Source organism: Megalobrama amblycephala, linkage group LG17, assembly GCF_018812025.1.
Source record: "Megalobrama amblycephala isolate DHTTF-2021 linkage group LG17, ASM1881202v1, whole genome shotgun sequence".
Classification (NCBI taxonomy): Eukaryota; Metazoa; Chordata; class Actinopteri; order Cypriniformes; family Xenocyprididae; genus Megalobrama; species Megalobrama amblycephala.
The window spans coordinates 45,068,004-45,080,780 of NC_063060.1; positions in this window are offsets into that span (position 1 = coordinate 45,068,004).

Genomic DNA, 12,777 nt, shown 5'->3' on the forward strand with positions numbered 1-12,777 from the left:
GCATCACTGTGCTTCATAGAGGTGTGAAATATCTGGATGTCTAAAGATGTGGACAGTCGGGAGCGAGAGCCACCCATACGGGCTATGTATGTATAAGAAAACTCATCAAAACTCATTCCTGTTCCAGTACAGGGAAGGAATGAAAGCATGGGTTATAAAAAGGACAAAGGACAAAAACAAACTAACTAACTAATAACTAACTGACAAGGCTTGAGCTAGTCCTAGATTGAAATGCATGTTTGAGATGTTTTAACTGAATCTCAAACATGTCTTAAAATATGTGCCATTGTTTTGTCTCAAGATGCACACCAGTGGCTGTTTTTGTGTGTCCCTTTAAATGCAAATGAGCTGCTACTCCCGCCCCCTTTCCAGAAGAGGGTGGAGCTTTAACAGCTCAACAACAACAAAGCTGGAGAATCTCACGCAGCCAAAATGAGGATTGTCAGTAACAGTGTTCAGCCTTACATTGTTCAAACCGGAGTCGACACTGATGGAGAGATTCAGGAAGAAGTTACAACTTTTAGAATGAAACCGGACGTTTCTGAATGGTTAGTGGATAAATTGATGTAGTTGCTGTGGAGTTGATTCAACTCATCCACTAGCATGTGCCTTCATGTTCATCTTTTGTGTTGAATTGACCCTCGTTTGTGAAGCAGTCCGGCGTAAAATGACGGCATGTCAACAACACTCTACTACAACAACTCTCAACTCCACTTTTAGACATACACTCGTGAACTTCCCTAAGCACTTCCCCTCGGGGAAATCCTCGCCGCCATTTTGAAAAGCATTCAACTTTGTCAAGTGGACGAGGGATGTTTATTTGGACAGATCCTCAACCCTTGATTTTGACAGGAGGAGCGTGTCTGCTCATATGTGTACTTGAGGTAAACCAACCTGATCTCATGAGAACTATTTTACAAGGTAGTGATTTGATCCATATGAAAATGCGATTTTTAGAAAAAAAAAAAAAAAAGTAAGCATGAAGCCCCTAAACCTAACCATCAGTGGGGCGTAAGAAGATTGTATGAAAACATTCATAAAAATTTTCCACCAATTTGCCAAAATGTAAAATTGCCATGAGATTGTGTTGAGCACATTGACTTCATACATCCATTAAAAGTTATATTAATACCACTGAGTTAAAAGTAATTGTAAAAATGGCTTTGCAGGTTTGATATTTAGTTATCTGATGAACTGCACTTATTCAAGTGTGACTTAAATTCCCAAATACATTAACTGACTCAGGCATTGACATTGTCCTGCTTTGATGTGCTGTAGAATGTGATGACCATAAGAAGAAACAGATTGCCTGCATTTCTCTTTCAGTCTGCTGCTGAAGAGCATCTTTTGTCTAAGCAGTGTCATGCTTGAGGATTTGATGCATTTTCCATAATAGCATGTAGTTTGGAGAGAATGCTGTTATCTCTGTGGACTCAGACTGAAGCTTCCTTCCTCTAGTCAGATTTGTCCAGTCCTGAACAGAGCCACTTTGGCTGTCTTGTAATCATCCGCACATCTGCTGCCAAAAAATGCCACATCCACATACAGTTATCATAACACTGAAAGCTCAGTCCAGGGCCCTCGATTCATGCTAATTCAACTGTTTAGAGGCATCACAATGTTCCCAGGCGTCAAAGACAAACGTGTGTGTCCTCTAAGAAGCATGAAATCAATTGCACACTACCTTTTAGCACTCTTGCATCGCCGTGGGAAAACAACACATGCGGAGATCTACGCTATTATGCTATTTACTTTTACAATTTGCTTTCAACAGACAGGTGCATGATTTCCATGAGAGCTTCAGCTTCAATCATTAGAGTTTCAATCGTCCAGTATTGGTGTGGACCAAGGCTCAGTTCAGTCTGTTTGACTACCATGAGAGATGTTTTTCAAAACTACGGGTGATTCAAAGGGTCAAACAAAGCCTGCTTTAACTTTGCTATTTTTCAACTGTTAATGCATCATTGTCACGTTAACTAAATTCAACACGAGAGATTTTTTTCACACACAGTATGATTTGCAGTTTGAACATGTTTTTCCGCACCATTTTGATTGACAAGATATAATCGGCCCTGATCATCGGCTGTTTTTAAACAATCGATAGTGATAATAATAGCTTTTATTGGCCGATATCGATTGTTGGCTAATGCATCGGTGCATCTCTAATAATATCTATATTTCAAATGACTGTATGCATTAAGTTACGGTGGAAGCGTAACCTCCGATGTAGGAGTATTGTAAGCTTAGACGTCTGTCATGGTTCAAACAAATAGGGCTGGGCAACAAACTCAAGCTCTTCTACTGTTATATCGAAATCCTCCAACATTTCTCTTTAAAATTTCTCGTTTTAGACTTATAATTCTTGACTGGTGCTTTGTTTTGCTCTATTTGCCAGAAGCTAGTTATTATAAAGTTGTAAATATGGATTTTTTCTTGCAAAAACCCATTGTTTCACTTCAGAAGGTCTTTATTAACCCCCTTGAGTATTATGGATTACTTTTATGATGGATGGATGGACTGTTTTGTGCTTCAAAATCTCGAGCACCATTCGCTACCATTATAAAGGATGTTTTTTAATATAACTTCGATTGTGTTCGTCTGAGAGAAGACAGTCATATACACCTAGGATGGCTTGAGGGTGAGTAAATCATGGGATAATTGTCATTTTTGGGTGAACTATCCCTTTAAGAGAGACAAAAAACTATAATATAAACTATTCTTTCACTGTTGTTTCACTGTCTTACTTTTATCTTTATTCAAACCATGAAACTTTGTACTGCCTCCTTGAATCACTTCTGTTGTTGTCTTCATTTGTAAGTCGCTTTGGATAAAAGCATCTGCTAAATGAATAAATGTAAATGTAAATTTAACCAATTAACTCTATAAACAGCTTTTTCATCCTACAGGAGCATGAAGTCTCTTTCATCAAATCCTTCTTCCTTGCTGTCTGATGAATGTTTCAACTTTCTGATGATTAGTAACTTGAATGAGTGTTTTATTTGGGTAACCTTGGCTTATTATGCCCTGTGGAGGTCAAATCAACATGCTTATTCGGTCTTCCAATAATACAAGTGCTATCCTCAACAACAACAATTTTATTTCAGTCAGAGAAATAGTTGGTATATCTCTGAAACACTCATATTTGATCAGCACTGGAATCAGTGAAGTAATTCTTTAAGCATCAGGCCATAATAAAAAAACAACAACTCAATAAGATCCAGCACTTTCCTTCTTTTGTCTGGTTGCATCTTTTCGTTTGGCCCTGAGGCGTCTTTTCAAACTCAAAGACGTTTTAACTCAGATTTCAACGTACTATTTCACCCCCCATTTATTCCTGCAACCAACTCAAAGCACCAAAGTGCCATCACACAAATCGCCCTGAAGATACGATCATTCTGTTATTGCACCGCATTATTGAATCTTTCATTAGCAGTATTAAAGGGATAGTTCACGCCAAAATGAGAATTGTCATCATTTACTCGCCCTCATGTCATTCCAAACCTGTATGATGTTCCTGCATAACACAAACTCAAATGTCTATTTAATTTATGTCAATCGATAAAAAAAAAAAATGTTCATGTCTTTCTTTCTTCAGTCGAAAAGAAATTAAGGAAATCATTCCAGGATTATTCTCCATATAGTGGACTTCACTGGGGTTCAACGGGTTGAAGGTCCAAATGTCAGTTTCAGTGCAGCTTCAAAGAGCTCTACATGATCCCAAACGAGGAATAAGAGTCTGATCTAGTGAAATGATTGGTCATTTTCTAAAAAAAAGTCAAAATTATATACTTTTTAACCACAAATGCTCATCTTGCACTGCTCTGTGATGCTCCACGCATGACGTAATCATGTTGGAAAGGTCACGCAGAAGTACCGCGGTAGAGCGAAAAACTCCTTCTCATTTTCTCCTCCAACTTCAAAATCATCCGACATCGTTTTACCTTATTTGTAAAGGCCGTTTGACTTAGTCTTTACACGTTCGCTTTGTAAACACTGACCTCCTACATAACGCGTGACCTTTCCAACATGATTACGTAATGCGTGGAGCATCACAGAGCAGTGATAGATGAGCATTTGTGGTTAAAAAGTATATAATGTTTATTTTTTTTAGAAAATGGCCGATCGTTTCTCTAGATAAGACTCTTATTCCTCGTCTGGGATCATGTAGAGCTCTTTGAAGCTGCACTGAAACTGACATTTGGACCTTCAACCCGTTGAACCCCAGTGAAGTCCACTATATGGAGAATAATCCTGGAATGTTTTCCTTAAAAAAATGTATTTTCGACTGAAGAAAGAAAGACATGAACATCTTGGATGACATGGGGGGGAAAGTAAATTATCAGGAAATTTTAAGTTTTTTATTTTTTTTTTTATTTTTTTTGCATTTTATCACGCTTGAATGGTTTAACAGCACTTGAATTAATGATAGCATGATCATATAATGTAACACTAATTAATAAATGACAGGAAAAACGGATGCGGAGTTAATTGCGTTAATATATTTTGCACGCGTTAAACTGGAAAAAAATAATCACATGCGTTAACGTGTTAATTTTGACAGCACTAATTTATTTTGTTTCATACAGTGAAAATAACTGCAGAGTTTGCATGTTTGTAATGACATGAGAGTGAATAAATGTTGACAATTCTCATTTTTGTGTGAACTATCTCTTTAAAACTGTTGCTGTGTTTGACACACACACACACACACACCACCCTTTGTTTTCCCTCTCCTCTCCAAACACTGAGCTCAGATTGATAGTGAACTGTCTGCGAGCAGCTTTCCACCTCCCAGCGCAGTCCAGCCGACCTCGGTGTGATCCGTTTGACTTGGACTTGCCCGCTTCCCCTCTGAACAGGCAAAGAATCTCTCACAACCCTGCTTTTTTTTCCGATCAGCCCACAAAATATCTGAGTTACTAGAGAACTAGAGCTCCTCCTCAGTCCGTGAGCGCAGTGGTGTGGGCGGCCGGGGCGCTGGGCTGGTGGGTGTGGGATGTGGCTAAGCGTGGTGGATGCTGGCAGGCTTCGCCGTGTCGGGGAGGAGAACTCCAGGGCCTGTGGTTTGGATCGCTGTAGATGAAATCAGAGAACCTCTGGCATCCAGTTGCGCTCTCTCCTTCTCATTCCTCGTCCAATTTTCTTTCTATCTCTCGGTCTCTTTGGTATCCTTTACTAGTCTGTGTTTCATAACCTGGTCTATCTCTCTCTCGCAGGGTCAACGTGATTCGGCTGCTCTGCCCACTGCTTCAGAAACCTAGACTAGAATATTGTTCTTATTCTTGTGTGTGCCGTCTTCATTAGTTGTGCAAGAGTGAAAAGCGAGAATTAAATCCCTCTTTGTGTGTTTTGCAATGAAGTTTTGAGAGCTTTAGAGTGAGATTGCTTTGTGTATATTCAAAGGCATCATGGGTAAGAGGCTATAGCCATGCCTAAACACTAACCCTCCTCATTAGACGGTGGCCTCTCGGGAGTGAAGAGAATGAGCTCGCAGAAAGAGTAGGTAATGTAATCTTCTCTGGCCAATAACCTCTCTAATAGACAATTGAAGTCTATTTTCTCATTTCCCTCTTTCTTCTCTATCTCACAAGCCTGGCCCTTTTTTTCCCCTCTCATTCTCACTTACAAAAACAAAACAACCTAATAAAATTAAAAAAAAATGCACTTTCTTTCTTTCATCCTCCCTTTCTTGCTCACACACACACACAATACAGGAGAAATCGTATCCACTAACCATATTCGGGCACATGCTTGGTGTCAATGTCAGCGTGAGCCGATACAGGATGTTATGAACGCGTTTGTGGCCACTGAATGAAAAATTACACTCAAATAGATCATTCTCTTGGGCAAACATGAACCTCTGAACCAAATATTGATCTGATCTCTGTTTCTTCTTGTGGCAGTGCTTGCAATTGACAGAATGATAGCAATTGATCAGAGTTTAGTAGAGGGGCAGAGACAACCGTTAGCAAAAGGTTAATGACTAATGACAAGTCTTTTCCCATGCCTGTAATGCCGTTATTGTTTTGTACTTTATAGTAGGGCTGCCAATTTAACATGTTCAGTGATTAATTATTTAAAAAAATAGTGCAATAAAACTGCATATTGTCTATATTGAGTAGATTAATTTATCAGAATGTTATGCAATTCATTTACAAACAGTACCGGTCAAAATTTTGGAAACATTACTATTTTTAATGTTTTTTAAAGGAGTTTCTTCTGCTCATCAAGGCTGCATTTATTTGATTAAAAAATACAGAAAAAACAGTAATATTGTGAAATATTATTACAATTTAAAATAATGGATTTATATGTTAATATTGTTTAAAATATAATTTATTTTTTGTGATCAAAGCTGAATTTTCAGCATCATTACTCCAGTATTCAGTGTCACATGATCCTTCAGAAATCATTCTAATATGATGATTTATTATCAACAATATAGTAATGTTTCCAAACTTTTGACCGTTACGGTATATATACTGTTTCAAATAAGCAAAGCATGTTTTTCAAATTTTAATAAGCACCTCCAATATGTCCTGTAAAAATATAATGATGCACAAAAGATGCTGAAACATTGTTTTCAGCAATTGTGATTCATGTGAAAATATATTTGTCATCTCTGAAATCTGTTTTATAGCATCACTTTATCACTTTAGTTTGAGCTTCTATGCCCAATTTACAGTGTAAAGATCGTTCTACAGAAGGTTTACCCACATACTTTACAATGCAAAAAAGTGATGCAAAAGTGCACTACTTTCCATAAAAAGTGATGTAATTAGAATCTTTTCCTAAAAAAGCAACATTCCCCAACACTCCAGTAATCTGTTTTATATTATATCAGACTTCCTTTCCTTTCTCTATAAATAATCTTATTACATCCAGAACATGTGAATTGTTTGTTTTATGCAGGCACACGGCGGTTCTGTATGATATCATATAGGAACAATTTGTAGTCAGTAAAACAATAGTAAACTGTCAGCTTGATCTCATTAAGACTTCAGATGTAAACAGGAGGGCTCTTAAAGGCCGTGCTCAGCCAGGCTCAAAGCCCCGCTGCACTCTTCTCAGTTCAGGTGTTTTATGAGCCACCAAAACAAATTTCATTATGAAGTGATAAGAGGCCTCTCACACTGTCGGTGTGATTTCTGAAAAGTAAATGGTTCAGTGACTGACAACAAATGAAGACTTCACGCACAGCGACTAGGTATTGTGTGAGAGTACGGAAAGCTATTCAAAGAACGTGAGAAGCATGTCTGAGCTGAAACACATGGCCTAAAACACACCGCTCTGCTCTATTTACACATCAAGTTCAAAGTTCAAGTGGAAAATACCTTGATTCCTGGATATTTGGTCTCGTGCAACTGCACTCTGAAAAATGCTGGGTTAAAAACAACCCAAGTTGGGTTAAAAATGGACAAACCCAGCGAATGGGTTGTTTTAACCCTGTGATTGGGTTGTTTTAACCCAGCGATTGGGTTGTTTTAATTCAGGTATTTGGGTCGTTTTAACCCAGCGATTGGGTTGTTTTAACTCAGCGATTGGGTTGTTTTAACTCAGCGATTGGGTTGTTTTAACCCAGCGATTGTTTTGTTTTAACCCAGCGATTTTTTTGTTTTAACCCAGCGATTGGGTTGTTTTAATTCAGGTATTTGGGTCGTTTTAACCCAGCGATTGGATTTTTTTAATTCAGGTATTTGGGTTGTTTTTATCTCAGTAAATGGGTTGTTTTAACTCAGCGATTGGATTGTTTTAACCCAGTGATTGGGTTGTTTTAACTCAGTGATTGGGTTGTTTTAACCCAGCAATTGTTTTGTTTTAACCCAGCGATTGGGTTGTTTTAACCCCATGATTGGGTTGTTTTAACTCAGTGATTGGGTTGTTTTAATTCAGGTATTTGGGTTGTTTTAACTCAGCAATTGGGTTGTTTTAACCCAGCAATTGTTTTGTTTTAACCCAGCGATTGGGTTGTTTTAACCCAGCGATTGGGTTGTTTTAACTCAGTGATTGGGTTGTTTTAATTCAGGTATTTGGGTTGTTTTAACTCAGCGATTGGGTTGTTTTAACCCAGCAATTGTTTTGTTTTAACTCAGTGATTGGGTTGTTTTAACCCAGCGATTGGGTTGTTTTAACTCAGTGATTGGGTTGTTTTAATTCAGGTATTTGGGTTGTTTTAACTCAGCGATTGGGTTGTTTTAACCCAGTGATTGAGTTGTTTTAACCCTGCGATTGGATTGTTTTAACCCAGTGATTGGGTTGTTTTAACCCTGCGATTGGATTGTTTTAACCCAGTGATTGGGTTGTTTTAACCCAGCGATTGGATTGTTTTAACCCAGTGATTGGGTTGTTTTAACCCAGCGATTGGACTGTTTTTAACCAGCGATTGGGTTGTTTTAACCCAGTGATTGAGTTGTTTTAACCCTGCGATTGGATTGTTTTAACCCAGTGATTGGGTTGTTTTAACCCAGCGATTGTTTTGTTTTAACCCAGCGATTGGGTTGTTTTAATTCAGGTATTTGGGTTGTTTTTATCTCAGTAAATGGGTTGTTTTAACTCAGCGATTGGATTGTTTTAACCCCGCGACTGGGTTGTTTTAACTCAGTGATTGGATTTTTTAAATTCAGGCATTTGGGTTGTTTTTATCTCAGTAAATGGGTTGTTTTAACTCAGCGATTGGATTGTTTTAACCCCGCGACTGGGTTGTTTTAACTCAGTGATTGGGTTGTTTTAACCCAGCAATTGTTTTGTTTTAACCCATCGATTGGGTTGTTTTAACCCCGTGATTGGGTTGTTTTAACTCAGTGATTGGGTTGTTTTAATTCAGGTATTTGGGTTGTTTTAACTCAGCAATTGGGTTGTTTTAACCCAGCAATTGTTTTGTTTTAACCCAGCGATTGGGTTGTTTTAACTCAGTGATTGGGTTGTTTTAATTCAGGTATTTGGGTTGTTTTAACTCAGCGATTGGGTTGTTTTAACCCAGCAATTGTTTTGTTTTAACTCAGTGATTGGGTTGTTTTAACTCAGTGATTGGGTTGTTTTAATTCAGGTATTTGGGTTGTTTTAACTCAGTGATTGGATTTTTTAAATTCAGGCATTTGGGTTGTTTTTATCTCAGTAAATGGGTTGTTTTAACTCAGCGATTGGATTGTTTTAACCCCGCGACTGGGTTGTTTTAACTCAGTGATTGGGTTGTTTTAACCCAGCAATTGTTTTGTTTTAACCCATCGATTGGGTTGTTTTAACCCCGTGATTGGGTTGTTTTAACTCAGTGATTGGGTTGTTTTAATTCAGGTATTTGGGTTGTTTTAACTCAGCAATTGGGTTGTTTTAACCCAGCAATTGTTTTGTTTTAACCCAGCGATTGGGTTGTTTTAACTCAGTGATTGGGTTGTTTTAATTCAGGTATTTGGGTTGTTTTAACTCAGCGATTGGGTTGTTTTAACCCAGCAATTGTTTTGTTTTAACTCAGTGATTGGGTTGTTTTAACTCAGTGATTGGGTTGTTTTAATTCAGGTATTTGGGTTGTTTTAACTCAGCGATTGGGTTGTTTTAACCCAGCAATTGTTTTGTTTTAACTCAGCGATTGGGTTGTTTTAACCCAGCAATTGTTTTGTTTTAACTCAGTGATTGGGTTGTTTTAACCCAGCAATTGTTTTGTTTTCACCCAGTGATTGGGTTGTTTTAACTCAGTGATTGGGTTGTTTTAATTCAGGTATTTGGGTTGTTTTAACTCAGCGATTGGGTTGTTTTAACCCAGCAATTGTTTTGTTTTAACCCAGCGTATGGGTTGTTTTAACCCAGCGTTTGGGTTGTTTTAACCCAGCGATTGTTTTGTTTTAACCCAGCGATTGGGTTGTTTTAACACTGTGATTGGATTGTTTTAACCCAGCAATTGGGTTGTTTTAACTCAGCGATTGGGTTGTTTTAATCTCAGTAAATGGGTTGTTTTAACCCAGGGATTGGGTTGTTTTAACTCAGCGATTGGGTTGTTTTAACTCAGTGATCGTGTTGTTTTAACCCAGCGATTGTGTTGTTTTTATCTCAGTAAATGGGTTGTTTTAACCCAGCGATTGGGTTGTTTTAACTCAGCGATTGGGTTGTTTTAATCTCAGTAAATGGGTTGTTTTAACCCAGGGATTGGGTTGTTTTAACTCAGCGATTGGGTTGTTTTAATCTCAGTAAATGGGTTGTTTTAACCCAGGGATTGGGTTGTTTTAACTCAGCGATTGGGTTGTTTTAACTCAGTGATCGTGTTGTTTTAACCCAGCGATTGTGTTGTTTTTATCTCAGTAAATGGGTTGTTTTAACCCAGCGATTGGGTTGTTTTACCCCAACGAATGGGTTGTTTTAACCTAGCGATTGGGTTGTTTTAACTCAGTGATTGGGTTGTTTTAACCTAGCGATTGGGTTGTTTTAACTCAGTGATTGGGTTGTTTTAACCCAGTGATTGGGTTGTTTTAACTCAGTGATTGGGTTGTTTTAACCCAGCGAATGGGTTGTTTTAACTCAGTGATTGGGTTGTTTTAATTGAGCGATTGGATTGTTTTAACCCAGCGGTTGGGTTAAATGTTTGACTAAACTGCTGGGTAGTTTTATTTAACTCAACTATTGATTAAAAATTACTGTATTTCTTGCTTATTAATAATTGTTCACCCTTTGATTATTATTGTTGCCTCTAGTAATTATGTGTCTGATTTTTAATTGCCAACCTCTTTTGGGTTCATTTTAAGCCAGACATATAGTCATTTTTAAACAATAGTTGGGTTAAATAAATAATCATTTATTTAATCATTTAATCATTGACGCTTCCTTACAGATCTACCACAGGCTCAGCACCCTCCTACTTCCACTCACTCTTACGAGTCTACATTCCTACCAGAAGCCTGCGATCACTAAAAGAGTAAAGGCTCGTGGTACCGTCACAGAGAGGCACATTCTGGATTAAGGCTGGTGGAATGATCTCCCCACCTTAATCCAGAATGCAGAATCCCTGGCAATATTCAACAGCTGAAAACTCATCTCTTTCGAGAGCACTTAATCTCATCATAAAAAAAAAAAATAAATAAATCTATGCTTTCACTTCCTTTTATCCCTCCCTATTCTAGCTTATGCTACTCTAAACAAGGTCTGAAACTTGTATTGTGAGCAATTCTGGTGTCTATTTGCCTCTTCACAATAAATCGCTTGTTGTATTCCTCACTTGTAAGTCGCCTTGCATAAAAACTTCTGCAAAATGAATATAAATGTAAATGTAACCGCTGGGTTTGTCCATTTTCAACCCAACTTGGGTTGTTTTTAACCCAGCATTTTTTTAGAGTGTGGGATTATGTCACTCTGCAATAAAGACCTCTCTGCTGTTTGATATTAAACGTCTAGCATGAGCGTGTTCGTGTTTGAGTCTTGGCTTCGTATCGATGTTGAAGTTTGTTTACTTTTGCCTTGCATGTATATGTTTGTGTTCCTCAGTTGTGTGGTACGTGCACGGATCCAAATAAGTCTTTTCCCGTGAAAACACTGAGCTGAAAGCTGACAGCATGACACTCGGCGAGGTGTGAGGAAACATTTTTTGGCGAAGTGGCTGCGCTCAACATGTCTGTTATGACAAAGCGCAGATTTATAGAGAGGCTCCAATTAAAAGAGCGATCTGTTTAACCCTGCACATAGATGAACGAGGTGGCGAAAACGAGGAAGCGTGACACGTCCTCGCAGTCATGCACTCTTTTAATGCTAAGCTGTGTTTATGAGCTGTCCCCATGCAGACTGATTTATATTAAACACTATACATGTGCAGACTAATACGCACCTCTCCAATAGGTCTGACAGAAAAAGAGCACAGCTTTAACTGGGGAGGGTAGATATTTTCCTTTCCTGTCTTGTCTGTTTTTATGTCTCTTTCTTCATCTCCTGTCTTGTAGAATTATCTGAGAGACAGATGCAGTGACCACAGAGAATATGAGAGCTCAGGTGCTGTGGATATGAATTATGATTAGCTGAGAGAGTTATGATATCTCCAGCTGTTATTTACGTTGACAATTCAATGCGAGAAATACACAACTGCTGCAGGCAAACACAGCTGGTATAGGAATGCTTAAATTTTATACTTTTGGTGTTACATGATTACAATGTCATGCTTAACCATGGTGACCAAAAAACACTGTAAAAAAAATACAATGATACTTTTTTTTGTTAGTGTGAAAATTCAGGCTTATTGTAATGAGACAAATGTCTGTTTATTTGTTTGGGCAAGATTGTAGAAGAAAATTGTTTCTTGGAAATAGACTCGGTTAAAGTAAAGTTCTTTTTATGTTGGGGAAAACTCTGACAAAATTAAAAAAAGAAAAAGAAAAGAAAGAAAAACACATTAATGTCTGATGAATGCTGCCACATAACCAGATGGCTCCAAACAGTCTCTCATTTGCGAAAGATCTCATGAGATTTTACTTTGGCTGAATTTATTGAGATGATAGGCTATATAAGGTCTATCTATGGCATTCACAAGCAGGTCATTCTCAGGAAATCATGCAATTTGTGCCTGAAAATCAGTTTAGTTTTGTTTATTTTTATTATTTGATTTGAAAAGGTTACTGCTGCACTTTCTAGAAAACGTTGGTGATGTTCACAAAGAAGCAAAAACATGGTTGTCCGTCCTGTATTTGAGTGCTTAGATGATGAGCTGTCATCCGAAGGTTTCAGATCCAGTCACTGGCTGGTAGTGTTGTAGTACTCAAGACCGGTCTTGGTCTTGATACTGGTCTTAAGACCATTTTTTGAAGGTCT